A 26,307-nucleotide genomic window follows, 5' to 3' on the forward strand; every position below is an offset into this window, starting at 1 on the left:
TGTGGAGCCTTTTGCAGAGCCAACATTCCCTACCTGCTCACTCCTCACCATCCTTCGCAAACACTTATTGAAAGAGATTCCACTAATTACTTCTCTTCCTTTGACTTCTGGTGGGCGAGCAGCAAGCAAGCTGCAATCTGATTAGCAAACTGTAGGCCAAGAAAGATGGAGAGAGTGAAATCAGAGACCTGATCAAAAACAGGGGGGTTTCAGCCCCAGTTACCCTTTTCTCCCTGCTTATCTCTTTCCAGATGGGATACAAATGAGTGGCATCTTGCATGGTGGCATATCTGGAGGCTGTGCTTTGCCATGTCAGTCATATGTCCTATCTCTTATCCCATTTCTTATCCTGGATAGCATCTGACCAACTTCTCCACCAAGGATGAAGCTGATCTGGTCTTCATGGGCTGAGATTGTGACTCAGAACTGCTCATCACTTCTTGACTTTCCATAGCAGTCCCTGGCATGTACAGGAGAGACAGTACTGGACATAAGAAACATGTAGATGTGGCACTGAGGAACATGGGTTAGTGAGCATGGTGGTGATGGATCGATAGTTGGTCTAGATGATCCTAGTGGTCTTTTCCAACCTTAAACTTGTGTCATAGAATCATTAAAGATCTTCCTCTTGTTTCTGCTTCTACTCTAAAGATAAATAGCTATATAGCAAACCTAGCTGGATACCAGGGTAACAATTCCTAGTACATTTATGTGAACAGAATCATTACATTTAAGATATTTTTTTCACAAAATCATAGAATGGTTTGGGTTGGAAGGAACTTTAAGATCATGTAGTTCCAACACCCCTGCTATAGGCAGGGACACCTCCCTCTAGACCAGGTTGCTTAAAGCCCCATCCAGCCTGGCCTTGAGTGCTTCCAGGGAGGGGGTATTCGCAACCTCCCTGGGCAACCTGTTCCAGTGTCTCACCACCCTCACAGTAAAGAATGTCTTCCTAATATCTAGTCTAAATCTACCCTCTTTCAGTTTAAAACGATTTCCCTCATCCTGTCACTACCTGCCCTTATAAAAAGTCCCTCCCCAACTTTCCTGTAGCCCCCCTTCAGGTACTGGCAGGCTGCTGTAAGGTCTCCTTGGAGCCTTCTCTTCTCCAGGCTGAATAGCCCCAGCTCTCTCAGTCTGTCCCTGTAGGGGAGGTGCTCCAGCCCTCTGATCATCCTTGTGGCCCTCCTGTGGACCTGCTCCAACAACTCCGTGTCCTTGTGCTAGGGGCTCCAGAACTGGGCACAGTAGTCCAAGTGGGATCTCATGAGAGCAGAGTAGAGGGGTTCGAGTAAAGTAAAGTAAAATAAGTAAATACTTATTGATGCAGAGAGAGTCAGATGCACCTGATGTCACTAGTTTGGTGAGGAATGCGGGGAGATGGTTGGAACAGAAATCCGCTGCTCACGCACCTGCATATAGGTAGGTTCAGACACGTGCAGCACTTTTGGCTCAGTCCCTATTGCAGGACAAGAGCAAAGTATCCACTGAAATAAACTATGTAAAAATATAGTACTGTTCACATAGGTGGGGAGTAAAGAATAAGGTTTAAGGCTTGTGTGCAAAGTACAGTCATCTGGCAGTTTCTGCAGGCTGCAGAATGAATGTGCTTAATGCAAAAATAATGCACAATTTCTTGTGGATCTGGAACATCTCCTGATAAATTGTACCATTACCTTTCTTTAAAAAATGTCATATAAGAATGTGCAGATTACATCATATTAAAAAGCAGAGAAAAATTGCAAGCACCATCCCACTTTCCTAGGTACAGCAAACACTGTTGGCATCCCTAATATGAAAGTTTTTAATTTAATAGCTTATATTCCATTAGCATCCCTCATCTATCAAACCTGAAGTGCATAAATGCAGCATGGCACACAGTGCTCTGCATTTGCAAAGACAGCGCTGTGAAGTGCATAAGAAAATATTTCTTGAGACTCTAAAAAACCATTTTCAACATGGTCATGTATTTGGAAACCTAAAAATGAGTCCAGAAATGAATGGGCTGTGTAGATATTATAAAAAAAACCATTACATAGTTACATTTTGCAGACTCTCCGCAAACACTTGTCTGTTTACCTACTGACCAAGCCGTTGCCTTATCTAATGATCCATCTAGTCTGTTACTGTGATGCTCCCAAAAAACATCAGTGGTGCTTGTTTAAGAGGCAAGGAAGAAAATGGTACCCACAAATACATTTTTCTGGAGGAAAACTAATTCCTGATGTTTCAGGCTGTAACCAGTGTATGACCAAACATTAGCAGCCTTAGTTTGTAAAATCCTCTAATGAAAATACTTAAATCCATAAAGACCTCCATCTAGGGATCTAGAATAGGTAATCTCATAGAAAAATAATGATTCTCTAGCTGCCAGGTGTTAAGTACTCTCTGGATATTAGGCTCCTTTTAGTAGAGAGTACCAAAAGTCTTGCTGCCCGAAAACACTGCATGTTTTGAAAAGTGATGTCTGCCTCTTTTGCAGAAGATGAATAATCTTTGGGATGAGCAGAAGGTGTTACACCTCCTTTCAGTGATGTCAAAAATCCATTGATTTAGAATCCCAGTACTAGCAATGCAAATGTTAGTAACATAAGGACAGTAGTACCCTATTATGTATTCTATTTTATACATAATAGAGAGCATTCTGCAATTTCAGATCACTGGATCATTCAACACTAGTCAGTAACATAAGCACAAGAAGTTGCTCAATGATATTAAAGGAAGACAAAAATCCTGACATGACTATTTGTCTCAGGAGCGTATAGCTGTCCAATGGGACTTTGTTGCAGAAAGCCACTCAGGCAAGCTCAGACTTTGATAAAGGACAGATACTTCATGACTACTTGAGCTACACAAGATAAGGTAAAACTAATCACCTATGATTCAAGATAAAAACCTATTTCCACAGTGCTTCCAATCTTTTCTTCCTCTGCTTTGTATACAGCAAGTGTTACATCAAGAGTTACCTGTCATTAGAAAGTGCTTGGACCATTCCCTGACTTAGTTACACGACAACTTCTCTTTGAAGGGAGGTGTCATCTGTGGTACTATGGATAACTTGGTAGTCCTTGACTCTTATACGTCCTTAGTAACAAATGAAATGAACACTGGGATGGTAGGTGCCATATGGGGAGGGATCTCTTGATTACTGCTTAACTATTCCAAATCACTTGCTTCGTAGTCTGACCTGATATGAGGAGGTATTGCCTCAGATCCTTCTGGGATTATGTTCCTGGCTCAAAAGGGTGGTAGATGTGATGGATTTGCATGAGCCAGGGCTGCTTGGGTACACTTTCAAAAGTGAACAAAGTGGACAGGCTCAATCTTGCTGCCTTATGACACAGCTGGGGACCAAACTTCTCTGAGAGCTATCAGGACAATTGTATCTCCTGGAAGTCAGTGGGAAGTAGGAGCTGATCTGAGCACTTGAGAAAGCACCTAGCTCTATGTCAAGATTCTGGGATGTCCCAAGTAACAGATCTTTCCATAATGTTCTTCACTGCTGTCTGCTACACAGTGCTTCAGCGTTCAGCCTGTATTCAAGCCAAGGATATAGGGAGGGATTAAAAAATCTCTGGTTCAAGAATTCCTGAGATTTGGAGTCAGACAAGTATGGAATTTGCACTTGCATTTTGTGCTCTTCTCTTCCTCTTTAACATGTTTGAAATAGAACATCCCCCTGCATGTGGGAATCCTTATATGGATTTGATACAGACAGCTCAGCCAAAAAGCTGCATCCAAACACAGCCCCAGAGCACCTTCTTTTGTCTTCATCCCTGCCCAGTGAAAACAAGCAGACAAATAGTGCCCAAAATACCAAAATAAACTTAGCCATTGTTAATAGCAGATTTTTTTTCAAGAAACCAACAGACAGTGACGGCACACAGATCCCAAAGGGTGCTGTTTCAAGCAACATTACAGACCTGAACACAGACAGCAGGTGCTCTGAGACCAACCAGAAAGGGTGGAAGTCAAACAAAATCAGTTCTGTTGTGCTAGTTCAGAGCCAACAGGTAGAGCTGAACACCTTGAACCATGAAATCTATAGTGCCTTCCAGCAGTCATTAGCAAATACCCGCACACTGCGTCTTCCATGACTCAGGCTGATGGCCTCCCCTCAAATGCGCTTACAGATCTCTTCACGTGCTAAAAATGATAGGAGATCTGCCAAAAGTCGTATGTTCAGAATCAACTCATTCATGGTTCAATTCATTTCAAGGTGGAATTTCAGCCCTATGTGCAGGAGTGGATTTGCAGTCTCTGTAGGAAAACACTTGGACACAGAGTTACCCCGACAGTCGGCAAAGGGAAAAGACAAACCCCCGCCCGCCCGCGTGGGAAGCAGCAACTCAGTGTGAGTTCAAATAGCTTCATTTATTAGGGCAGCAGCCCTTCCTTATATAGCACACTTGTTTACAAGATAGGTAAGCCCCACAAATATCAAAAGTGTCTCAAAACGAAGTGTCTCAAAACAATATCATTTCCCAGGCTATTTTTGAGCACGGCACCTGCTGTTAATTAAAGCACTACAAGCAGTAAATTCCACACATACACAGCTTACTTCTTATCTAAGGTCATACCGTAAATCTTTGAGAAAAGTCAGCTACGCGCCACCAGGCATGCAATGTTTCCCAACAGTCTCTTTTTAGGGAATCACTAAATTCTCAATTCACCATTTCTTCTTCACAAGATGGTGGAAATATTTGCTCATGGGGTGAAGTGCTGCCATATGCTCTCCTCAAATCTCCTTTCTCCCAGTCTCCATCCCTAGAGGCCACACATGTAGCCCCAGTACTGCAGTACTAGCCAATACTGCAGTTTGTTTTAATAGTTCTAGTCTCTGCATCTCTGGAATGCCTGTGTTTAGTGAATTGCTTTCATCATGCACCGTACGCCTAGTTAAAATCTCTTCTTCTGGTACTCAGCATATGTGCCTCCTCAAAACTGCTTTTCTGCAAAACAGTAGTACAGCTGGTGTCAGCTTCAGGTAAGATTCCTCTTCTGGTGCAGACAGATCTTACGTCAAACTCCACTGCATTCTTTGTCTCACCTGTGGACTTCAGAGATAAACTGCCTCAACCATTTCCTATGAGATGTCCTCAGCAGGACACAGGAGACATCTACCTACTTTTGGAAAATACAGGACCATGGACACCTGCACCAGAGTGCAGAAGGAGCGTGGTAGGCTGGAATTGGAGTCTGCACAATGTTCCTGCATGAAAAAATGAAAGCACCACTGTTTACAGTGCTTGCAGTGCTGTGTATGCAATGCTTCTTCTGTGTCACAACATGAGCAGCTGTCTTTCTCTATATTTTCCAGCTTTCAGTGTCCCCATTTTTAGTCATTTCTGCATGCTCCTGCTGTAATCTCTGACTTTGGCTTTTGATCCCACAGAGGCTATGATGTCATGACAGCTTTCCTCCTGCAGGATCAGCTTAGGTGACACATTAGAGCGGAATACTAGTCCTAGAGTTCAGGTAGAGATTAGGTCCTATAATTTAATGGTCCACAAATCTCAGTTATTTATGTATCTGTATTCCAAACAGGAACCTTGTTTGTTGCAAATGCTAGGCTTGGATTTCCCTCGCTTAGGTGTGGTGAGAAAGAACACATTGCGGATTTCTCTTTAAACCACACCCCTTGAGTAATGTCTGCCATAAGCCACAGTGTCCTGCCTTTCCTTTCCTTATAGATAAGTGCACATTTATGACAGTCCTTGGTCTTTCAGGTTTGAAAGGCAAAGAAGTAAAGCCATGATCCCCTATCAGATTGAATTCATCTGATTAATAAGACAGAATGATATTTTGTTAGCTAGTGTCTCAGAAATCACTTGCTTTTCCTCCTCACTGCATACCCAAGGAGCTACCAGACTGTTTATTTCTGGAGCTCAAGCTGCAGAGCTTCCAATATATTCCATACCAACAATTCAGCAAAACATCCCTGCCAGCATGGCTACCAAAGGCTAAGATGTTCCCCTCTTTCAACCTATTAACTAGAAACACTGTGAAATGTCACAGGATCAGAGGACAAGTCACATTGGAAGGAGCCATAGGAGATCTCCAGTCAACCCTCTGTTCAAAACAGGGTCAGCTTTCAGCTTGCCCGCAGGTTGCTCAGTGCTTTGTGCAACTGGGTCTTGAAAACCTTTGTGAATGGTTATGGCAAAAACCTCTGAGGGCACCCTCCTGTGATGTATGGCTGTCCTCATGTCTGTATAGGAGCAAGTTCTGTAAAGAAGTGGCATCTGACTTCAGTATTGTGTACTCTCTTGTTACAGATTTCAAATCAGAAGAGCATAGCTCCTGTCACCTATCAGAGTCATTGTGTTTGAGGGTTTTGCCATTATTTCTGAGAGAGAAGAAAAGTCAATAGAACAGACAAGAACCTTAAAAGCTTGCAGGAGGCAGTGGCCACACCTTGAAATGTCTGATAGCAGTGGAGAAATAAGTCCTGTTGAAATGAGGTGTCACTCAAAGTACACATCTTTCTGTCTGTACAGAAGCTGTACAGTTTGCAGTGCTCCAAACTGTTACATTGCAATTCTGTATATCTAATGTTCCCTATTGGATATATCTGATGAAGAGAAAAGTGTGCTAGTTATGCATGGGATGGTCATCTGCCTGTGTCTCTCTTGAGTGGTTGGGACAGGCAGCATTAGAGCCTGCTCCTTGCTAACCTTGTTCTCACTCCTGTGGGATGGGAACCTCCAGGCTACAACTGGAGTCCCACATCTTTGCCAGTTCCTGTGCGTGGGAAAAACAACTGCTGTGTTTCAACACAAATTTCACCAAATATTTAATGCCAGGCAAGAGCAAGCTGACTGAAGAACAGCCTGAGGTGCAACAAGAAAACAAATACACAAATCACCCAAAAAACACCAAAATGTGGATAAAAATTACTTTCAGTTTCAAAAAAAATTCATTAGATTAAGGCTGGCCCCAAATCACTGGAACTTGTCTGCTTTCTGCTGTCTTAAATACAAATAAAACTGTATGCATATGTGGCAGTAGATAAAGTGACACAAATACATTCAAATATTTATATTTATGTGCATGCATATATACATATAAATACAATTACTTGAATGTGTGATTTCAAAGATGTGTAATGTGTATATACATGCATTACACGCCTTTGAAGCCACACACACATATATATGTAAATATAGATGAAGTGCATTTTTATATAATTTTGGTATAGTTTAGCAAAGTAGATCAGCTTCTATTCTTGAACACAAGTAACTGTGAGATTTTCAGAGCTAAAAAACAAAAGAACAAAGCCCTGTAACCTCACAGTGCCCAGGAGTGGTTTCTAATTGCAGTCACTATTACAGATCATCTCTGCTGAGAGATGCAAAAGGGAAGAGCTGAAAGATGATGGCAGAATTGTCAGCAGCTTTCAAAGCAACCTTGAGTTAGTAAGGCAGAATGTGGAAAGATTTAGCACTGAAAGGTTTTAAGTACGAAAGATGACCAGGAATAGAGAGGGGAGGAGAATGCACTGGCCTGTCACACACAGCTGCCAGATGAAACCTATTCATCTACATTTAGTCATTAACAAACAAGTGAATAACCTGAGCATGCCTATGAATAGTTACAAGAAAATGTGAAAGGAAGAAAATAAATAATCAGAAAAATATATTTAATATTTATTCAGTAGTTTCTTGAAAGATTCACACTATGAACCAGAACAGAACTGATCTCAACTATGCCAAAACAAATCTCAGTTTCAGTGTACCAGGGACATACAGGATAAGAATCCAGATTAGTGAGCATTTTTTCCCATTTTTTAAAATACGGGACTTTTGCTATATTTACTCTGCAGAGTTACTGCAGCACAGTGGAGTGCTGAATCGGTCTTATGACTTTAGGTGTTTACAGAAGAAAGAGCTTTCTACGTTTGCTGATACTCAAGTAAAACTGTGATACAAACGAGTAATACCATCCCAGAGACAAAATGCAGCTACTAAGATTTGTCTCTTTCTATTGTTTATTTACCTTCAACTAGCACTGATTTGCTAAAGAAAAGCTAGGTCTGTCCCCTGTTATCAAGTATATTACAAAAGCACAATGATTTTCAAACAAGATCTGCTCTTCATGGGGACAGATACCCAGAGGAGCACTGGCTTCAGATAGAATCCTGACCAGACATGTAGCACCCAAGGGTTAAGGAGAGAAAAGGAGAAAGGGATATGAGGGTGATGGCAGGACCCAGAATATGGCAGAGGGCAGACAGGGATCCCAGAAGCAGTCTTTACAAAATGGCTGCTTTGAAGCTAAAACTGCTGCCTTTGGTAGGCTTCCATCAGGAAGATGTCCTGAGAGGGAGTTACTGTATATGGACAACCCTTGATGAGAAACAGTCATTGGACCTTGGAAGTGGAGCCTTCTCCTTCTCCCCCTTCCCCTCTCCTCCTCACTCTAAACCTCTTTTTCCCACCGCCTTTTAAAGTGTAGGAATAACATTCCTTAATGTCATCCATTTAAAATTTAGCCTCAGATCATGACCTGGACTTGTGTACACAGTGAGGAGAGACAACAACCTGGTACCTGGAGCAAGAGCAATGAATTTGCTTCCTGAAGTGCTTTTTTTCTGTTTCTGTCAGATTGTTTAAGGATTTTAAGTTATTGCAGTTAAGAGAGGTGATTCTCACCTTTAACAAGTGAAACTTTTTTGTGGATGAACCCTCCAAAGGAATCTGAACTTTAAGACTTTCTACCTCTGACTCTCATTCTTTGAGATTGAAAGTAGCAAGTTTGGGGTGTAAATGTGTGAGTGGATCAGCATTTGGTTCATTATAACACCTCCAGCCTGTAAGGCTTAGGAAGCCCCAAAGTCCTAAAACATACTGTAACATTCTGACAGCTGAGGCACAGACCATATGAAATGGTGCCATCTTCTTCAATGCCATGGGCTGTTCTGAGCACCAAGCTAAAGGAAGAAAAAAGAGCCCATAGGGAGATAACTCTAACCCTGATATGTTATCAGACTCTGTGCAATAAGGATGAAATCCATACAGTTTTGACAGCCTGAAATGGTGGCCTGACACACACAAAATATTCTGCTTTACCTTTCCTTCTTTTTTTTTGTCTTTTTCCTTTTCCCTTTTCCTTTTCTTTTTTAACTTTTCCTTTTTCCCTTTCCCTTTTCCTTTTCCTTTTCCTTTTCCTTTTCCTTTTCCTTTTCCTTTTCCTTTTCCTTTTCCTTTTCCTTTTCCTTTTCCTTTTCTTTTTTTTCCCTTTTTCTTTTTTTTCCTTTTTTCCTTTTCTTAAATGCATGTCTTTGGTGAAAGAATTGAAGAAAAGTAACACTGTCTCTTTCATCTTCACAAGGAGAGGTAAATACTGAGTTTGTTCAGGAGGAAGGAGCTGACTGGCTGTAATGGCTGTGTTGCTTAACTAAAGCATGGGAATCTCTAGCGTATAACTTAACAGTATTTGTTACAGGGGAAAAAAAACAACAAAAACACACAAAAATCCCACTAAAAAAAAAAAGACAAAGAAGAGGAATTGTTTCATTATCTATTTCAAATTCAAACACAGATGTCGTAGGAGATCAGGCTCTAGTACTTGTGAATAGCAGTGAGCCATTGCACAAAAGCTTCCTCTTTTTCTTTTTCTTTTTTTTTTTTTGAGGCTTGGAGATGTTAATGCACGAACCTGTCGTCCTTATTCTGTCCCAGGTAGTCCTTCACATCGCTGATTTTTGAGCATCCAGGGCAGTGTACTTGCAGTACATATGCCCAATAACCAAAGATCATAAAACCATGACACCAGGGAAGAAAAACCTGCCTCCATCTCTCATGGATTTCAGTTGTCCAGAAGTGGGATCCAGAAGCTGCAGCTGTTTTGTTCATGCCAGCTTATTATGGAGTCACAGTACACTCAGACTGAGTCAGGGACTGATGACTATGCCCAAAGGTTCTTATTTAGCTTAAGTCTGTCTGTCAGTGCTTCTACCATATGAAGGTCCAGCTCAGAAAAAAACACAATAAAAATGCAGGTGCAAGAGGGAAATCTTTGTGCCAGTGGAGGCATCTGCAGTGACTTCTGCTGGGTGGTGCATGATCTGACCTTCCCCAGCATACAGTCAACCAATACATCTGTTCAGCTGCAAAATCAGTGGCTAAAGAAACAACACAGATACTATAGACACTCTGACAAAAAAATTAGGGGAAGGAAAACTAAGAAGAACCTAAAAGAAACCAAGAGGTGAGGCTGATGCTGCTGAAATACTTATTTTTTTTATCAGAAAGTTTGCTTTTTAAGCCTTTTCCACCCAAGGCAGAAGTGTTATCTACCACAAAATATTGTAAATCTTTTGGAAAAGAAAAAAAGGTCCAGGCTAAAATTGTTCTACAAAGAAATCTCTAGTTGGGTGAGCCACAGAGTGTCCCAGGGAGATGCAGTTTGGAGGTAATAGCTATCAAAAAGCCCAATTATAGCATCTTTTTGGTGTTATTGTCACTTTCTATGCTTTTTCTCCTTTCATCTGATCTTATCTTCCCTCTTCTGTTGCTGCCATTTTCTCCCGTAACTACTGAACCTTATGTGGCCTCAGTTAAATTATCAGTTTCTTGAAAGTCTTTTGTAACAAGCATGACCATTTCCACTTCTCAATAGCTTCCTTCACCATGAATGTATCACTAGGTGTTATGAGGGGTTTTGTTAATGTTACCTATCAGATAATCCTAAAAAAATCACCTGGAATTGACCTGTAGTAGCAACTCCTGCATTCTCTGGTTTGTTTTATTTTATTATTCTCTATGAAGAAGAGAAGGAACTGAATTAGAGAAATGCAGTAGGATATAAAAATGTTGCTTCCCATCAAACTCAGTCCACAGCTACCTCTCTTTTCAAAAGGGCAAGATGTCTTATAATTCCTGAGAGAAATTGAATTCCGGGGAGGAGTAGCACTGGAGGGTGCTGGCTGAAGAAGGTGACTGTTCAGTTTCTGCATTCTCATTGTAGAAGAGTAGGTACATCTTCAAGTGTCTCACTAAAAGGAAAAGCAGACTGCAACATCAGCTTCCAGCAACTTGCTTTCCATTAGCATTTTTAAAATTAGTTTGTTGTTATACTATTTTCTACGTAATGTAGCTTGTCAAGGACTTTTCACATTATCTAGAAATAGAACGTAATGGTATGTTTTCATAAAAATGAACTACATATCTTACTGCTTGAGGTTAAACAATGTCTGGTTAAACTCCTGCTACCTAGAATTTTTTTTTTAGAGAGTAGGCTATATTTTCAAGAACCAGAATGATTTTGATCACTGCTATAAAGTGCATTAGAGATTTCAGATGTGGAAAAGCAATTAGTCCTTTATGAAACATAAAGGCTTTGCTGTTCATTATCGAGGTCTTCATACCAAGACACAGCTAAATCTGTCTCCCTGCTCTGGGAGTGCCGAGCAGTGATCATTTGGTTGGATCCGTGGGCTGAAATATTTGCTGATGTCTTGCACTGTCACCAGTGGAGTAAACATGTATCATTACATCAAACAGTATTAGAGTGTTCTCTGTATAGTGCCCAAAGTATCCTGAATATAGGTTATCAAATCCTTCAGTTTTCTTGAAATCTCCACCCTTCTCTCAGGAATGCTTGTAACGTATGCTGTTGAACAAGATGCCTTCTTGAAAAACTGCCAGCCAACAGACAGCTCCCAGTGGAAATGCCAGTTGTTCTTGTCATGATAATTCTGTTGTTCTAACCAGGTGCAATACAATCCCTTTTTAACCATAGCAATATTCTCTCCTTTTTGATCAGGAAGCATCTCAGATTCTGATATGTTGGGATTTTCTTTGTTTTTGTCCTTCTGAACCTGAACTGGAGAATCTATGGTAACACAGTGATTTTTTTTCAATTTGGGTTCCTTTAATCTCATGCAGTAGGATATTCCTTATTTGTCATGATGTCTAGGTTCAGTTCAGTGATAAAAATGAAGACAATGTACAATAATTGATGCACATATAGGAGAAAATTACGATAAAAACAGCTTTTACACTGAAGATCATCATCATAACACATCATATATTTGCACCAGTATTATTTGTACAGTGTCACAAGAAAGTGATTTTCTGTGGACTTTGTGGAATATCACTTCACTGCTTAAAAGACAGACAACTAAATTTTGTAAGCCTTCTTCCTCTTGCTTATTGCCTTTTTGTATAGAATCATAGGAGCACCAAGGCTGGAGAAGATCTGTAAGATCATCCAGCCCAGCTGTCCACCTACCAATATTTCCTAACTAAACCATGTCCCTTAGTACAACACCTAAAGATTTTTTGAACACCTCCAGGGACAGTGACTCCACCACTTCCCTTGGCAGCCCATTCCAGTGCCTGACCACTATTTATTCTAGGAGAATAAATTTTTCCTAATATCCAACCTGAACCTCCCCTAGCATAACTTGAGGCCATTCCCTCTCATCCTATTGCTAGATACGTGGGAGAAGAGGCCAACCCCCACCTTGCCACAATCTCCTTTCAGATAGTTGTAGAGAGCAGGATCCTAGAAGACTACAAGCTGCATTTACCAAAGACTGAGCATCTCCCTAGCCTTATGTTAAAAGCTCAATAGATACATCATTTCTGGTTTAAAAAAAAAAAAAAATGTTTATTTACTGACCTCAGTGACATGGCATAACAAAGTCAAAAGATTTAACTCCCAGTACCATGGCATTCCTCGGTGTTTATGATTTTGATTTATAACCCATTTGAGTGAAATCTGCTTTTATGCTTGTGTTGATAATGACTCTGTGTGCTACCTGTAAAGGAGCTGGGTTAAGTTTATCTGAGAAGATATGACGGCTTATTTAAGCCTTGGCTTTTCCAGAAAACTCCTGCATTTTTTTTTTTTCTGAAAAGAACAGGGGGACAGTAATGGCTTCAAAGAGGAGGGAGGCAGAGAGTGAAGGAGGACTGCTACTCTGCTCGAGGAGAAATTTCCTGAGTCCCTCTCTTCCACACCAAATGCACAAGGATATTTTTCTGTATGTGTTTTCTCTAGAGCACATCAGTTACAGACTGAGAAGAACATGAAAGCTCTTGCCCTCTGGCAATTCAGCCTTCTGCAGCAAAATCATCACCAGCAGCAGAACTGTGCCTGTTTTTGTCCAGCCCATGCTTCAGAGTGGAAGGGGCAGTAGCTTGCACTGGAGGTACAGTGTGGGAGGACATGCAGGTACAAGAGAGGCCAGACTGGTAGGATAAGTAATAGCTTTCATTAGACTGGCCTATTTAGTCAGAAAAATTGGATAAACTGTTGGGATTTCATCAACCCTAAACTAACTGCTTGAACAAATGGCTGCACAAACCTCCATGTCCTAGCACTTTCTAAATACATCATTCTTCCGACAATTTTGCTTTAGAAAGCTGGAAAGAGAAACTACATGGGAAAAATCTCCTACTGGGATGCCCTTCAGTGAGAGGGCTCAGGCTGCTCGGGATAGCTATTGTCTGATTCTGCAGTTTGCTGACTCATTTCATTTTCCCAGCCCAGTACTATGATACGATGTAATCAATAATATCCCACAATCTCATAGACAAAAAAGCAAGGGAAACGTACCTATCTGGCCTTGTGTTGTTTACTTTTAATTTTCATTATCTTGTAATTTCCTTACTTGCTGTTCTTCTGGGGATAATGCTAGATTTATCTGTCCCCAGTTTTTATAATTTGCTAAGCATTAACAGTAAGAAATTACCACTTTTCTAATGCACATTCCTAGTGTAATTGTGTGCTGGATTTTAATTTTTTTTTTTCTCATGCACTTTATTCTTGTGTCTATTTATCTCAATTTTTTTGAAGGTAGGGCTCAGGTGGGATATTCTACAAGATGGCGAGTTTTGAAATCTCTATGGAAAGGAATAATTTATATTTTGTGTTCTTGTCATTACCTTCTCCTACACAACTCTGTTTTAACATATTTAAGACATTTTAGTACATTTACAATGCTTTTTTCTTCAAGATTATTTGTGGATAAGATAGTCATCACTTAATTCAATCTTATGCCTCCTAGCTTTAGAAAGGGAAATAACAGCAATCTCAAGCTAAAACAAATATTAGATAGTGTATTCTTATCATGAGTAGTCATTCACATGTTAACCAAAAGTAGTTAACCAAAGCAACGCACAATTGGGACGGTAAGCATGAGGCTAGCGTATTATTAAAGGAATGAAAAGGAACTCACTGTGGCTCAAAACATGAAAAACAGACTCATGCTGTTTTTGAGGAACTAAAGATCATAACTTCCCTGTGGAATGAGTGTTGCTGTTGCAGAATAACTAAAATCTGAGATAATGTTTCTGATAAACAGTCACATAAAAAGGTGATCTTTTTTTCAGACTACATTGGTTAGATTTTCTCTTTCAAAATGTCAGTGTGAATTGCTCCCAATGAAAGCAGTGAATAGATGAATAAAACCATAAAACATCTTTAGAAGGCATGTCAGAAGCAGTCATTTTCAGAATCTATGAGACAAAATCCGATCCAGTGTGATCTGCTTTTCTGAAAATGAAACCATGTAATGGGATGCTTAAGCAGGGATGCTGGTTCTGCATTTAGATACCTTCATTAAGGAGCTGGGTTTGAAATTCTGTTTCTCATCTCTCAGTAAAGATTTTTACTGAAGACCTGGAGTTGAGCCAAACATTTACAATGCATGTAAAAAACACACGTATCCTATCCGTCACTATGGCTGGTGAAAGCTGTTATTCAGTTGTGGATAATACATGTGTTTTTATCCCGGTCTTTAAATGAAAACTTTTGGAACATGAGTATGGAATAGAAGCTACTGACACTCGGGCTGTCAAAGCTGCAGCAAAGAGGATACCTGATCCACCTTCAGAAGGTGTTTGCACTTTACATTTATAACAGATTCAGTGAGAATTTTACAGCATAATTAATACATCATTGTTGTTATTTGAGATAGAATCTAGCTTGAATTCATAATTCTTATTTGCTCCTTTCAATATAAGGCAATAAACTTATTCCTGTTCTTTCTTATTCTGATGTAAAGACAGAGAACCCCCCCCAACCAAAATTAATAGCACAATGTTGGGCAAATTCACTCGGTGTCGGTGATATAACCATAGAATAGAGAGGGGTTAAGAGTCTTTAAAAAATATATCCTGTACCAAGCATGAGGTGCTGATATAGTCTTTATGCCGCCGGTAATAAATGTCCATTCTTCCATACCTGCCAAATAAAACTTTATCTTACACTCATCTCACTATATAATATGCAAATAGGTTGGATTACTAGTCTAGATTTATAAATGCATTGAGATGTAATGTGATGATAGGAACTCTAGTTTGTTTGAATTTTGAGAGGAGATAAGTAAATTGCCAGTCATCTTCAATAATTTAGTCTGATATGACATTATGATGAAAGCCGAATAAGCTGCCAGCAACTGTGTCCTTACCTTCTGCACTTCTGATCTAGAATTAAGACTTTGCTGGAGATTATTTAGTGGACTCCACTGTCTGATGGAGGAAGCTTATCGCATGGATATTATTAATACTCCATTAACAAGCATGTGGCGTTAACTGAAAAGAACAAAGCAATTTCCCTGAGAGGAGGCAAACAAGTTTAAAAGCTCCTGCCCCCTTTTCAGTGGAATGAATGTGACAAGCTTGTTATCAACACAAAAGACAGAGACATTAGCAAGACAACAACCATTAAGCTATTAATAGTTTTCCATTTTATTGGCTAGGCTTTTACACAACACAACATGATTTATTACATCTTCTGTGCTACATCTCAAGCTGGATCCTGAAATGCTTCTCACTGTTAAATAATACAACACAGTAGATACAATAAATTACAGGAAATGGTGGTGTGAGAGATGCTGCAGGGTGAATAATTTACAAAAACCAAAACAGAGCAAGAAGGAACCAATTCTGGAGGAAGAAACAAAGGGGAGAAGGTCTTAGAGGAGGTCTGAAGAATTAATGGAAGAGGCAGACTCAGGAAGCTGTTTCAGATGGCTTTAAAAGATATTTCTAAGGCACCCACAGTGGTGGAATGGACAATCTGTGACTGTTTTACTGCCATGTTATACATCCTCAGGAACAAGATTATACCATGAGCTTATGCTACCCTGAACTTCAGAGCTGCTACCGTAATAAAGAGTCACAGAAGCCCTTCCGGGTAATGAGGTGTTAGGGATTGCTGTTGTGCTGGCCTCTTGAATGTGAAGCAAGGGTAGCAAAGGTAGTAAACATGACATGTTTACTACCACTACCAGAGGAGCAATCTGAGGTGCCATTGTGAAGTGTAATCAGTAATAAATGATTAATTAATGGCTTTAGAATGGTCTGAGTTCATTATGCAGTGGTGAGGATATGAACAGAGCTATTATTAAAAAATTCATATGTTCTTGGCCATAGAACTGATAAACACTCCAAAGTGCTCTTTGATTACAAAGTGGCAGGCAGTTCACTTGCACACCACTTTTTTTTTTGTTTTTAATTGCCATTAAGGGATGGCTATGCCCATATTTGTCAGGCTCCCTCAAAGCACTCAGCTGTCATTTAGCACTTGTGGGCACACTGGCAGAGTGTATTTTCCTGAGTGTTTGGAGACTGATTTAAATGCTTGACGTAGCCTCAGTTCTCTTCACCTATTCTTCCCTGTCTCAGTCTCCTACCCTCACATAACATCAGTCAACAGAGCACAGACTAGGAATTAGGAGTCTTAGCTCATCTGCCATTTACCTGATGTCTGGTCTTCAGCAGATCACAGCGAGAGGTTTAAGAGACTCCATCGGTAAGATGAGGGAAACAATGTAATCAGTGATCTAAACAGAGTGCTTTGGTACCTAAGGATGAAGAGTGTAGTCATTAATTCCTGATTTGGAGAGCTCTGCAAACCCAAGGAGCCTTATTTCTGCGGTAGAGCATTAAATCCTGTTTTTCCATAAAGTAAAAGGGAAGACAATATATAACCAGTTGATACAACTTGCACTCCCCTCCCCCCAAGCTGCAGTCACAATTTTGTAACAACTGAGAATTATACCCACTTCACTGCAATGACAATGGGGACATAGATTACCAGGTAGGGCCATGATTTCCAGGTACAGATTGATAGTGAAAAATCTTTTAATGCCAATACTTGAAATTCAGTGTGAACACTTAAGAGAATGTGAGATAATTTCTCAGAAATTACTTCTGCAAGGAACAGGGGCTGTTCCTGCAAGCTGATGCCAGCTGGGTTCATCAGAGGATGCGACAGGAGCCACTCTCAGCTGGGATTTGGGAATCCTTTGCTCCCTGAAGCTGGCTGTAGGCTGCTCATCACAGCAGTTGTGCTGGAGGCAGGGAACACAGACCTCCCCAGGCAGAGGGTGGAACTGAATCCCTCTCCCCAAGACAGTAAAAAAAAAAAACCCACAATGTTTTAGCCATCATCATTGCTGATGCCAGTGTATACAGGAGAGAGTTCTCTGCCCCTCCAGTGCAAGCTGTTCTGCTTCTGCATGACTACCTTAAATATTCCCTGTCCCAAAATTGGCTCTACAGGGCATGTGAACGCAGAGGAGGAAAGGCAGCTTCCAGTCACTGCTCAGAAAGGGGCTTATGAAATAAAGCTAACACTCTATGGGAATTCAGGGCAATTCGGGTCGGTGATTTGCAAAAACAGAGGTATGCCTCAGTGCAGGCTAAAAGCAAGCATTATGGGATCTCAAAGTGGGAAAGAGGCCTCACAGCTTATTTCACCTGGCTGCTCTGGTGATACCATCCTGGGCTGCCCAGCTATGTCAATACAGCCTGTAGTCTATTGCACATTTACTTAAGGCTCTGGACTCATTCCAGCTGTAGGCAGCTGGATCCCACTGTGAAGGCTTATTCCACAGTCCAAGCGATGCTGTGAGTTTGCCACTGCTTCTTCAAAGAATACAACTTTTCTGTTTTTCTGTTCATTCCTTTCCCAGTGACATTTCTTCTCCTTACTTATACATTTGGGGTGAGCAAATTTTTCCCCCAAACCTTTCTCCAGTCCTGACTGTTCTGAAGAAGCAACAATTTACAAACTTATGGGCAAAAAGAAAAAATCTTTACCATAAGCAAATCCTAGAGTAAGAACAGACACAAATACACAAAGAGAGGTAGAAGAAAGAGGTTATGAGCAGCTGCTTGGGGCAGCTAAGTTAGTGTTCCTGCACACTCTTCATGCTGGAGAACATGTCCAGCTGGGACTAAGTGTCATGCTCCAGCAGGGTTCTTACTGTTAGGATCTAGCTAAACAAATACTGTGTATGACAAAGGAAAACAGTCCTGTAGCATTCAGTCTTACAAATGCCCACCCTTTGTTGAAGACCCAACAAGGACAATGTGGTACCAGCATGACAGTGTTGTCCTGGAGGTGCCTTGGCTCCAGCCAAGGCTGGGGCTGGGCTGCCTGAGCTTCTGTGCAGCAGTGGTGTGGACTGTGGAAGTGTGCCAGCCACCCCGGCAGAGGCATAGGCTGGAAGGAAAACCAGAGGATGGCTGTTCTGCATTTCCCTGGAGCTAGGGGACCCTGTGTTGCACCGAGTTACTGAGGCATAGGATGGCCAGGATGTGCTCATTGCTGTCACAACTGGGTACAGGTCCCTGTGGTGGGGTCTGCAAGGACACAGAGAGACTGTGGTTTGCTTCTGATATGTGCAAGGGTTTTCTCTCTTTTCAAGCTTAAATTATTCCTGAATCCAAAAGACAAGAAGGCTTCATGAGACCTTTTTATTGCCTGTACTGTCAGTGGGAATATGGTTTTCTTTTTTTCTCTTTACAATGTTCTTACAGTTTTGAGCCTGTTCTGGGTTGAGACGTTTCTACAGCTGATGCAGTCCATGTCTGTGTGGTGAGCCTTACCCTACTGGGGTTTTGAGCCATGTTTGCATCATGACTGTGATAATTTATGTCTTTCCTTTCTCTGGTACAACTGCTTCTGCACAGGTTTGTATCATATCCCTGTGCTGGCAGTGCTTGAAGATATGACTAACATCTTGTGGGCAGGACTGGATGAGCCTCTCCAGCTCCTGCTAAAGAGTCCATCCTGTTAGCTGGCTGGCAATTAACTGCACACACTGAGGCCTGGGGAGTTTCAAGAAACATCAGGGAAGAGAGCAGAGCTACTTTGCCTAAGCACTGGGCACGCGTTTTCAGAGACAGGTGGAAGCCACCCACATATGTCTCCTTCAGCTGTGGCCCTAGGAGTCTCTGTCCCTGCTCCTTGAAGGGCAAAGCACCAAGCAGTGCATGGGGTGGGCACACAACTACCTCCAACATGTTTTCAGAGATATTTAATGTGAAAACCAGCAGAGTTATACAACTAACAAGTGGTATATGAAGAACAAGGTGTTTTTCTCTGTCATGAAAAAGGTGTATTGAAAAACAAAGGTGATTTTTTAGACTGTTCACCTTGCTGTCAACATTTGCACTCTGAGGAGTTGTCTTGAAATGAGTAGTGGGCTCAGCTCAGTCCTTTGGGCTGTTGGATATTTTTGCAGCTCTTGAAACCATGCATATGTTACAAGGAGCATGGAGTTGCTTGCACAGTTATTTGTTACAAATTTCAAGGATGTGGTTTTGGGGCCTTTGTTTCTGTAGGTTTGTGCCCTCTCTGCTTATCCCTTTTAAGTGAATGAGAAAAAAAACTTGGTTCTCCCTTAAAAAAAATAAGAAAAACCATTTCTATGTGTCAAAATAATATTGAAAAATAAAATTAAAACCTGTGAAAATGCTGAAGAGAATATTAAAAATGGCTCAGTTCAAACCAGTTCATCATGACTAGAATTTTAAAATGTTTGCTACGTGATGGTTTCAAAATGTTTGCCACTGTTTGGTGTTGGCTCTGTTGTAATTCAAAGCAGGCTGCAGCTGCAGATTGAGCCCAAAATGGTGATCTGGAGCAGGTTTAGAGAATTTGGAAATTTGGTATCAAGTTTTGAGCTTGCTGCAGCAAAACTGTATATCCTTGAACAAATGGCTTATCTTCTGAATTCTAGTCTTTCCCCATAGTGATATCAGCATTTCTTCATAAATATCCTTGAAATCCTCATATAAATTGTATTATTGAAGAAAGGAGTAGCAAAAGTATTACATTCGTGTGTATTACTTATTGGAGGTAAGAGAAATATTTGAATACGTCAAATGGTCAGTGAATGTCAAATCCAAGTTTTGAGGAAACAGTAGTAGAGCGCTCTTTTACCATGTCAAATCCCCCTCCCCTGAAGAGGTTTTGTTCTGAAGAGGAAAATCACCAGGCAGCTCCGAAGGAATAAATTTGTTCCCTGCTGGAAAGAGCAGATGCCCAAGATACTAGCTCTGTCCATATGCTGATTTCCCCAAAGGCATGGCCTGGGCTGCTTTCCTTTTCTTCTTTTTTGGAGGGAGAAAGACACAATTATTTTCATGCCAGACGCACACAGTCATGCATGCTCAAGCCCTCACACTGCAAAGCTCTCATTCCCCTCCCATTTAAGCCTCTAGTCTCTAGAATTTCTTCTCAAAAGATTCAGTCCCTCAAGGCCTGAAGACGTGCAGAGATGCCATAATTCCTCCAGTCCTGGACATAAAATTTATTCAAATCACCTTGTCCATAACCTTTCATTCATTCTCATCTCAGCTGCAGCTCCCTCTCTTTCTTTTCCCCTCCCACGTTCTCTCCCTTCCATCAGCCTTCAAAATGAGAGACATATATTCTAAAAAAATAAAAAAGAAAAAAGAAGAAAAAGAAGAAATGAAGAGGAGGGGAATACCTTTCCTGTTCCAAAATGTTCCCTGTAATTCCCAGCTAGGATCCAGCTCATGGGAACTGGGCCTTAGCCCAGAAGCCAGAACATAATCATGAAGATTTTATCATTAATTTAGCTATGGGAGAAGTATGGAAAGATAGGGTAGTGGTATTTATTTATTTATTTATTTTAGAAAGAGAAGGAATTCAGGGAGTTCAGGGCAAGCAGGTCTCATTCATGCCTTACTGATACTTTGCTCTCAAAAAGCATTGGCTGCAGTAACTGTGTATCATCATCTCTGACTTACTGGGGAATTTTATCTTTTCTTTACAGATGGTGTCCTTGACTTCCTCATCGCCCTGCTCACAAGTCACACCAGCAGAGGAAGATACCTCTGCCCTGGTCATATGGATCAGCATGACTTGATTTTGTTTCTAAGATCTTCCTTTATGCAATCTTGATGTTGTTCCTTCCGAATAGCTGACTCCACTGTGAAAGCACATTTTTATTTCAAGATATCCCACAGAGAGCTAATGTTTTAGCTTGGAGAAGCAAGCAGAACCAAGCGTGTGAGAGTTATTACTCTTCTCCTGAAACATTTGCCTTTATTGCTGTTGCTGCTGAAATGGCTGCCACATTCCTCCGCCAGAGGTGGTCCAGAACCATTGGCTGCCATGCTATTTAGTGCGCTGCTTTAAGAAATACTGTAAGATTGTAGACATGACATTTTGCTCCTACAAGTGCTCACCATGTATGCCAGTACTGGATAAGCTTAGAAAACACAGAAGAGTTGGCATTTTGTGAAACATCCCTTCCAGCCATTTTTCTTCCAGGCTAGGCATTCCAAATATATTGGGTCATATCTCTCTCTGCTGTAGTGGGACATGACTTCTCGTGCCAGTCATTAAGCAAAGTCATTGAGACACTTAAAGGGAGGGAAAACCAAGAAATTTCATTGCTAAAGAGAGATAAGTTGAAGAAGGATTAAGAAGAAATTTGCCCAGGTGAGTAGAGCTGTTGGAAAGCTGAGGAACTGGCCCTTCAGAAAGGGCTGACTGCTTTTTATCCACCTGAACAGAATAGGACTGTGCTAGTGGAAGCTCCACCTGACAGATCCTCCTGAAGGAGCTCCACTGTGTGTAGACACTAGAAGCAATATCCAACAGGTCTTGAAAATCAAATATATCTTCTTTCTCAAGTAGCTTGTCTTGTACTCCTTTGTATTCTGCCTCCCAATGGGTGGAGGCTTGTTGCACTGTGGATGCGGAGAGGGGATAAGTTTTTTTGTTGTCTCTCTGGGAATAAAGACAGCCTGCTTCTGGGAAGGTCTTCTGAGGTGTCACGCACCACTCACCTCTCACACTAGACGAGCCTGCTGCTGAACACAGCTTCCTGGAGGACTTGTTACCAGCTGCCTTCCCATCTGGGATCTGGTCCATGCTCACTCATGCTTCCAGGAGGTATGATGGCTTATGCCATTCCCTTGGTGTCTATCTTTTTAGACAAAGTCCACGCTGGCAAAAGGTTCTGAGCTGGCAGCCCTGGAAAAGAAAGCCCTTTTGGCAATGTGCTCTTTGTCTTTATGGTTTACACTGCAGTAATCAGCAGGAGTGCTCAGAGCCTCTCTCCAATGGATGTTAACTCTGCAGCAATAGCTAGTGAGAGACAGTCCAGCTGTGGTGAGATTATGCTCCTAATAATAAATATGGGGAGATAAAGAAGTCTTTGACCGCTGTTTTACTTAAAAAGAACTGAACATGTTATTTACTTCCCCAAACCCTTGAAAAATCTGGGTGAGAAGCAGGAGGTGGTTTCAGGTTTTCTGAACATTACACTTCCCATCTGTATGCTCCATAACAGCTTTATCTTTCTCTGTCTTGAAGCTAGGGAACAGTCCAGATCCCCTGACTTCTCAGTGTGAAGAGCCCCATAGCTGTACTGACGGAGATCTTTGTGGCACTCACTCACTGTCACTGGAGTTAATTTCTCAGAATGATGATTTATCAGAACTTAAACTCCAAGTAGGACTGCTTCACTTAGCTTTGTGCAAAGTTGAGAATTCAGCTGTTATTGTCCCCTTTCTCCGTAATTTCCCCTGAATCCCAAGTACTCCATTCTGGAGTTCCATCAGAAAGAATGCTGCATTTTAATGATATCTAGAAATATTAATGAGTTAGCAAACAAATAAATAATAATCACCGAAAATTCACTCTTTATCACACGCACAAAAAAGTTCCTTTATAAACCTCAGTTGACAAAATGAATATAGTGTGCTTGGAGCTTGCTCCACTTGATAGAGGAGAAATTTTTGTTTTCTTCTCTGTATTATTTCTGGTATGTATGAATTATCAGAATATTTCTGGTTGAGTTGAACCTTGCTCTTACTTTTCCTCTTTTTTTTTTTTCCCTCTGTAGAGGCTATATTATTATTATTATTATTATTACAGTATGATGTTTCTTTTGTCAAGTTTATATAATTCAATTGCAAGTGAAACATACAATAGGTAGGAAATGAGAGCCTGAATATTTCCATTGTATTGCTTTACAACCCATTACATTAGCTGATGTAGATGAGTGGCTCCAAGCAGGGACTGGAAGGCTGGGTATTACTCTCAGCTCTGCTTCTGTGGAGTTTCAGCAGTTCCTTCTACCTTGGCTCGCTCATCAATAAATGCAGACTATAACGCTCCTCATCACTGTCGAGAACTTTACTATCTACTGATGAAAAAGGCTGTGTAAGTCGATCATATAATCAAGAGGAAAAAAGAAGGTGAGAGTGAAAGAGAAAGAAGCATTACTAGATTAAAGCAGATTGATCCCACTCTACCTTGGGTCCAGTAAGTTTTGAGGGAAAGACAAGATCTGACTTTATGTAGCCTGCATATACAAAAATTAAAAAAATATTTCCACTGCAATAATCCTTCTTTGGATTATGTATGCTGATGCAGTGGTTAAGAACTCGCTTGTCACTGCCTACAGTGGGAGTTTGCTTGGTTCTTATATTTTGCCTGGTTTAAGTGCTAAAGACAGAGCATATTTTTTTTCACTCATTGCTTGCCTTGCCTTAATTTGCACTCACATATTTCTCCAAAAGCAGTGCCACTGGAGAAAAAGGAGTCCATCAGTGCAATTACAGATGAAGTATAAATCTTTCCCTCATCTCCACATCCCTCATCTATTCTGTGCCCACGTGATACAGTGCTTGCATACCTGCAGAGTAGGTAGGTGTTAGTATCCCACTGGCTTTCTGGACTATCCTGTACTTGCTTTCCCTGATCCCTGCAGTTGTCCCCTCCTGTCTGTTAAACCTATAACAGCTCACTTCTGGCTAATGGTTTGGGCCACTGTTTATCTTTTATTTTACTTCCAAGTCCAGCACTCTAAGTAGAGTCAAGTTCTTTTACAAATGCACCTACTTGTCTTCCTTTAGCCTCTGTAGCTGAATACCCTTCCTAATGGTAAATGCTCTTCCAAGGGGCACCACTGCCTGTGTTGAGCCGATGAGTTATTAGCTTGCATTCAGTTGATGAGATGCTCTTTCTGCTGGTCTGACATTCCACTAACTGCAGCCTTCTATTCTATTTTGTTATCTGCTGCCTCAAAATGAAAGACCCAGTGTAGGATCAGCAACATGGGAAAGCTTGAGAAGGAAAGGGGGAGGAAGTTATTTCTTATATTCTATGAATATAATTCATTCCTGTTAGCTTCTTCTGTCACCTCTGCCACTGGCTGCAGCAGGAAAGGCCACAGAACCTAGTTTGGGGAGTCACTGCCTTTCATTCTTATCAAGGTATTAAAACAATAATGAATCTGTCTAGTGAAAACTCAGAGAGCTGAATAAATGATTTACGAATTGTTTGGCATTACAACTTGCTGCCAGGGATGAGTCTGTCTTTCCAAATAGCCACCGAGGAATATCCTCGCTTCAATTTTGACCCTCTCCAGACACAATCCTGGCAAAAGCTCAGGCCATTCCAGGGTCTTTATCAGCAATGTCTGCAGGGCAGAGCAAGAGCAGCCTGAGCTGTCCTGTGCCAAGTGATGGAGACTGGCAGGGAGAGCCAGCTGTGCCCTGGCCCTGTGGGAGCGGAGCTGGGTCTGGCTGTGAGGTAGGCCTTGCTGCCTCTCTATGCTCCTGCTGCCTTGGGCACCAGCCACTCTGCACCATGCCCAGTGCTGCCTGCAGTCAGCCAGCACATCTCACACCTTGCTTTTCTGCCCCACGTCATCTGAATATCCCATTAAATACCACACTGTCCCCGCAGAGTGTGCTACCACTTGATTTTCATTCATGGCTCGCTTCTTCTAAGAGGTCCCTATAAAGAAAGCTGCATAAAAACCTCCCAGCCCCATGTGAGCTTCAGCAGCTCATATTCTATGAGAGATAACACGAGACATTTGTGTCGCCTAGGCCATTTCATCCTGGGGCCAAAAGCACTCAGAATACTTTTCCGCTTAGCTGCTGGCATAGATCCCAATCCCACAGCTGTCACCACGCTATTGAAGCTCTAATCCTATAAACAGCATTAATATTTTTTTACCTGACAATAGATGGTGCTCTTTCTATAATTATTTGTCTCCATAGCCCCTATGTGTAACTTTTTTTTTTTTTTTTTAACTTAGAATGAATGTAACAGATGATCCTTGGTTCAGGGCATTACAAGATATCAAGCAGCAGTAGTATTAAAGTAATCACCTGTAAACAAACCTATAACAGAGATGAACTCTCTTATCTCTTATCTGGAACAAGGACTCAGAATGAATCCTCAAATATTAAGTGCTGTGGTTATGAGGGGCATTTAGATAAACATATAAATAGATAGAATAAGTCACAGAAATAATAAGGAATTATCCAAGTGTCTTTCCTGTGTTGCAGCAAACAAAATTTGTGCTGACTCAAAAAAAACATACCTTAGATTCATCATCCTTTTTTCTTCATTCTCTGAACAAAAGGGAAGGAGGTGACAAGCAGTACTAGGCATAATTCTTTTACAGTTTCTTTTCACTGTATTTTATTTTAATAGCTTGTAAAGCACAGAGTAGAATCCTTTTTATTTTTCCAGGACTTTTAAAAATCATTGTTGTAACCAAAATCCAAGACAGCAACATTTCTCAGTCAAACTTAGATAAGAAATAATCATAAAATTCCTAAAATTTACTCTTCAAATAAAACTTAGTGAAAAGCATTTAGAATAGTACAGTGACTTGCAAGCAAACACTGTGAAGTTATAACTCTGCAAGCACAGCTTCCTCCCATTCTTGATGTTATTTATACTCGAATGAAAGGCTTCATTCTGACGTGTATCTTCAGTCCTTTACTTTCATACAGGTTGCATAATGCCTCTAATTTTATTTCCAAATTGATTTCACGCTTGAACCTCAAGTTGGAGTGCTTGTTCCTCGGGGTCTTAAGAGACTGAACAAGATTTTGGAGAGTGACTGAGAAGCATCTTAGTCCTTTTACTCAACGCATTTGATCCCTCCAAAAATATTCCTCAACATTTTTCTTGAGCAATTATGCTACTGAAGCCCTCCTGCTATTACATGCTTTTCTTTGCTAGCATTGAAGAAACTTATTGTCTATA

The 26,307-nt window shown here is 41.0% G+C and overlaps 1 long non-coding RNA gene across 1 annotated transcript in view; it reads left to right on the forward strand.

Moving 5' to 3' along the window:
* Positions 1 to 22,277, forward strand: part of LOC110397053 — an 87,455-nt gene extending 65,178 nt beyond the window's left edge. Inside the window, exon 4 of the long non-coding RNA XR_002437504.1 lies at positions 21,056 to 22,277. This is a non-coding gene — a long non-coding RNA (uncharacterized LOC110397053). The remainder of the gene's footprint in view (positions 1 to 21,055) is intronic.

Source organism: Numida meleagris, chromosome 3 (assembly GCF_002078875.1).
Source record: "Numida meleagris isolate 19003 breed g44 Domestic line chromosome 3, NumMel1.0, whole genome shotgun sequence".
NCBI lineage: Eukaryota > Metazoa > Chordata > Aves > Galliformes > Numididae > Numida > Numida meleagris.